At 42.9% G+C, this 5,645-nt stretch overlaps 1 pseudogene; it reads left to right on the forward strand.

The window, feature by feature from the left end:
* Positions 1–373: 373 nt before the first annotated feature.
* LOC111970749 (histone deacetylase 7-like) overlaps positions 374–5,645 on the forward strand; it is a 51,589-nt pseudogene continuing 46,317 nt past the window's right edge.

Genomic DNA, 5,645 nt, shown 5'->3' on the forward strand with positions numbered 1-5,645 from the left:
CAAGGAGTTAGCCAGCTAACTTGCCTAAATCTTCTGATATAACTGTTATTTTTTTTGAAAATAAGCTTGAAACGAGCATGGGCTAACTGATTACAAAAAAAAACACATACCCAAGTTTAAAGTTTTTTTAATGAACCAGAAAATCAATAGCTTTTTCTGGTTACTTATTAAAGTTAAACTCGTTGATCCTATTTTGTAGTATATCCCTCAGGTGTGGGATACAGCTATTTATTATGGTGTGTGTGTGAGTCTGTGTGTGCGTGCTGTGTGCATGTGCGGGATACCATCATTGGTATGTTTTAATCACACAAGTGTAGACTATTCCATGGGATCAGCTGTCCCTTTTCTAGTGTGTTCCGGCACAGGCCTCATCATGGAGGCCTTGCTGGGGGCCTTGACTGGGCCACGAAAAGAAACAACACAAGAGAAGAAGAGAGAGAAAAATAGAGGACAGAAGGAGAGAAAGGAGAGTAATGGCTGGGTTTTATTTTTGGGGATTTTGGACAGCCCAGATCCCACCGCTGACACCAATTCACGAAGTTCAGTCGGGAGCTTAGAATACAGCACCTCAGCTGATTCAGTCAGATTATCCGTTCTCTCCAATGATCTAGTCCAGGGGTGTCAAACTCAAATACCAGTGGGCAAAATGTAAAACCTGAACAAAGTCGGGCCAACATTGAACAAATTAACCTTTTAATATGGACCCAAACAAGTTTTGCTTTAACATTGAATATGGAACAAGCATCGCTTATTACCATACAATATATAATTTAATAGTGGAGACATGCAAAATCGAATTTCAAATGAAAAAACACATCAATGGCATTCATTTATTAAATAAATAAAATAAAAATAAAAATCGTATGCCCTCTTTTCTATTTCAGCCTTCTGATTTAAATACCAAAAATAAACTTTTTCCAGATGCGTCGCAGCTCTCATCCACAGCGAGGGAGAAACGCAACGAAATCTTTTCCCTTTTCCATCAGCTGGTCATACAGATTGGTGGCAAGATCACATGTGCGATCAGCTAACTGTGTTCCTGCTCAGGCTCACGTTTGAAATGCTTGCTTTTTCTCTGGGCATACGAGGTCACAAACTTTCACATGCACTTTTTCACGAACTCTCCCTCATTAAAGGCCGGGCTGATTTTGCGATCTCTGCTGCCACTATATAACTAGCCTTTACAGCAGCCTCACTTTGTGATGTGGCTTTTTTGAACATATTCTGTTGTGAAACCAAACTTATTTTCATCTCCTCTACTTTCTGGCTCCTTTGAGTCATGTCCATGTCCTTGTATTGTCATGGTGTTTCGTTTTCTAGTGTCGTCTAATGTTGTACTCCTTACTTACAGCCACGTTGACTCCACAAACAAGACAAACAGGTTTGTCTTTTACATATGTAAACAGATATTCTTGCCTCCCACTTGTCCAGAAAGCCTCCTGTTTTTCTGCCTTTCTTTTCGCCATTTTTGGGAAGGGATAGCGCGCTGACAGTTGTAGCGTCTATGTTGCTATGACTACTGTCACAGAGGAGAGGGCGTTTCTGGTCCTGTCCTGATTGGGCGCGCGAAAACAACAGCAGAGCATTATGGGATTCGTAGTATTAGCGGTGAATGCGCTGTATAATACCGGCGGGCCAGCTCTAGTAGTAATTTGGTATTGTCTCGCGGGCCAAATATAATTACCCCACGGGCCAAATTGGCCCGCGGGCCAGAGTTTGACACCCATGATCTAGTCTAACGAACAAAGCCTTGGCTCATCATCTTAACTAATGTCTTTCTGTTCCTCTTTCTCTCCTCTTTTATTTTCCTTCCCTTTCTCTGTAGTGGATGTGCAAGTTCCTTGCGAGGCTTCGTAACCACTCTGGCCGGAGTGGCCCATGGACCTGCGTACCCAGAGGTTGGTGCGTCCCGAGCCTGACTCGGTTATGCTGGCACCCCACCACTCCCTTTTCCTGGGAGCCTTCTCAGCCCAGCACTGTGCCCAGGACTCCCAGAAGCACCTGCCACAGCACATCCACGTGAGGAGCCCTTTCACAAACTTTATAGTTGAGATAGCCCTCCATGGCACTAGCCATGCTGTCACAGAAGCAATCAATGGCAAATATAGGAGGTGTGCCCTCTTTCCATCTCTATGATGCCTTTCTTTGGGCTGATATAAGTTCCTGAATATTGTCTATGGCCCAGTTTGCCGGTCGTCACTAGTTTCCACAGCCACAAAGTCATAAACCACACCTATTTCAAAAATATATATTTTTCAAATGTGATTTTAACCCTAACCTTAACCACACTGCTAACCTTAAATTAAGACCAAAAAGCAKATTTTTGTTTTCATGAATGTTTACGATATAGCCAATTGGGACTTTGTGATTGTGGTAACTAGTGAAAACCCAGTGCGCTTAAATGCAAATCTGAATGGTCTCGTTTCAGTACGAGTATGACATGGAGCAGAGTCGCCAGGAGAAAGAGCAGGACAAGAGACAAGAACTGCAGCAGCTGATGTATAAGGATAAGAGTGAGCAAAGTAAGTAACTGTGCCACCTGGCCCTGTGGAGGACACATTGCATGGTTTCCATGTGTTTGATGCCATTCCAATCGCTCCGTTACCGCCATTATTATGAGCCGTCCTCCCCACAGCAGCCTCCACTGTACTGTATATCAAATCAAATTACATTTTATTAGTCACATGCGCTGACTACAGTGAAATGCTTACTTACGAGCCCCTAACCAACAATGAAGTTTAAACAAAAACGAGTAAGAATAAGAAATAAAAGTAACAAGTAATTAAAGAGCAGCAGTAAAATAACAATAGCGAGACTATATACGGGGGGGGGGGGGGGATACCGGTACAGAGTCAATGTGCGGGGGCACTGGTTAGTTGAGTAATATGTACATGTAGGTAGAGTTATTAAAGTGACTATGCATAGATGATAACAACAGAGAGTAGCAGCGGGTGTAAAAGCAGGGAGGGCAATGCAAATAGTCTGGGTAGCATTTTATTAGCGTTTAGGATCTTATGCTTGGGGAGAAGCTGTTTAGAAGCCTCTGAGACCTAAACTTGGTGCTCCGTACCGCTTGCCGTGTGGTAGCAGAGAGAACAGTCTATGACTAGGGTGGCTGGAGTCTTTGACAATTTTTAGGGCCTTCCTCTGACACCACCTGGTGTAGAGGTCCTGGATGGCAGGAAGCTTGGCCCCAGTGATGTACTGGGCAGTATGCACTACTCTCTGTAGTGCCTTGTGGTCGGAGGCAGTGATGTAACCAGTCAGGATGCTCTCGATGATGCAGCTGTAGAACCTTTTGAGGATCTGAGGACCCATGCCAAATCTTTTCAGTCTCCTGAGGGTGAATAGGTTTTGTTGTGCCCTCTTCACAACTGTCTTGGTGTGCTTGGACCATGTTAGTTTGTTGGTGAAGTGGACACCAAGGAACTTGAAGCTCTCAACCTGCTCCACTACAGCCCCGTCGGTGAGAATGGGGGCGTGCTCGGTCCTCTTTTTCCTGTAGTCCACAATCATCTCCTTTGTCTTGATCACGWTGAGCGAGAGGTTGTTGTCCTGGCACCATACTGCCAGGTCTCTGTCCTCCTCCATATAGTCTGTCTACCACTGTTGTGTCATCTGCAAACTTAATGATGGTGTTGGAGTCGAGCCTGGCCGTGCAGTCATGATGGAACAGGGAGTACAGGAGGGGACTGAGCACGCACCCCTGAGGGGCCCCTGTGTTGAGGATCAGCGTGGCGGATGTGTTGTTACCTACCCTTCCCACCTGGGGACGGCCCGTCAGGAAGTCCAGGATCCAGTTGCAGAGGGAGGTGTTTAGTCCCAGGGTCCTTAGCTTATTGATGAGCTTTGAGGGCACTATGGTGTTGAACGCTGAGCTGTAGTCTATGAATAGCATTCTCACYTAGGTGTTCCTTTTGTCCAGTTGGGAAAGGGCAGTGTGGAGTGCAATAGAGATTGCATCATCTGTGGATCTGTTAGGGTGGTATGCAAATTGGAGTGGGTCTAGGGTTTCTGGGATACTGGTGTTGATATATAAGGAATACTTAGATTATCATGTAAACTCTGATGACCATGTCTTTTAGAAAGGCAATGTATGATGACACCTGTGCAGTCTTGTAGGTAGTTTAGGTGTTTGTGTGCATTGTTTTCGGTTAATCCTTTGAATCCTACAATGTGTTTTATGGAACAAGGGGAATTCCATTATTTAAGTCAGTCTATTTGCACATGAAACCTAAGTCAAAACAAGGAAGCAAGTAACATGAGGACTTAATAATTGTACAATGTCATGTTGTTTGTTGTCTTTTACTTTCGGGAAGGAAACCACTGTTAAAAAATGCCGCAAAGCAATCTGTAAATCACCAAATTCCTAAGAACCTGCCCATCAGAGTTCAGCTTCAAAGGGGTTACATGTGAAATGCCGCCCCCTCTTTTTACTGCCTAAGTCTGCTATTGTTGATTCTGCCCGTGAGTAGATGACAGGCCTCTGAGAGACGCTGATGGTAGGGTTCACCTTTTCTATTTGACAACTGAAAAACGGACCGTCTTTTGTTGTCTAATAGAAAGGCTGAATTATCAGAATGGGATTTTGTATTGAATTTTCTGAAATTACAATGCAAACTGTTTACATTTAGCCTCTTTAATGGCTTATCATTGTAAAACTTACATTTCGCAAGTCACAGCAGTCAGACGGTTGTCTGACTAGTAATTCATTACAAGGGAAATGCATAGCATCTCCTCTTTTGCTAATGTTTAATAAGCAGGAATAGAGGTAGATTGTTGATTTTAACACATGATGAAACTGCTTGTCAGTTATTATACAGTACAGATAAAATCTTTATATTTGAATTATTGTCCTGTATCCCGCCACTGACACTAATATATCTAGTTCAGGGGTTGGAACCGGTTCAGGGAACAGAACCGAAAACTGGAAAATAAAAAACATTTTCCTGGAACAGAATCCGAACCATGAAATGAAGGTGATCTATACTGTTGTTGTCACGCCCTGACCATAGAGAGCTTTTATTCTCTGTTGGTTAGGTCGGGGTGTGATTTAAGGGTGGGTTATCTAGGTGAATTATATTTCTATGTTGGCCTAGTATGGTTCCCAATCAGAGGCAGCTGTTTATCGTTGTCTCTGATTGGGGATCATATTTAGGTAGCCATTTTCCCATTGTGCTTTGTGGGATCTTGTCTATGTATAGTTGCCTGTGAGCATTATTCTAGCATTATTCTAGCGTCATGTTTCYTTTGTTCGTTTTGTTCTTTTGTTCTTTGAAGTTTTCTATTCCACAATAAAGGATGGAAACATACCACGTCTACTCCTTATGACGAACGTGACAGTTGTGGAACGGAAACGTTATTTTTAAAAGCATGGGAACCGTTAATAATATTATTTTACATTAAGGGATTTTTTTTCAGTCCCACAAAAAAAGAAACAAGGTATATATTTAAAGCCCTCACTCTGTCACACAGAAACGTATTCCAGTGTCTTTCTGCCAACTGGAAATCTTTGCCAGTTTCCACAATAAAGGATGGAAACATACCACGTCTACTCCTTATGACGAACGTGACAGTTGTGATACGGAATATTATTAAAGCATGGGAACCGTTAATAATATTATTTTACATTAAGGGATTTTTTT

Source organism: Salvelinus sp. IW2-2015, linkage group LG11 (assembly GCF_002910315.2).
Source record: "Salvelinus sp. IW2-2015 linkage group LG11, ASM291031v2, whole genome shotgun sequence".
Classification (NCBI taxonomy): domain Eukaryota; kingdom Metazoa; phylum Chordata; class Actinopteri; order Salmoniformes; family Salmonidae; genus Salvelinus; species Salvelinus sp. IW2-2015.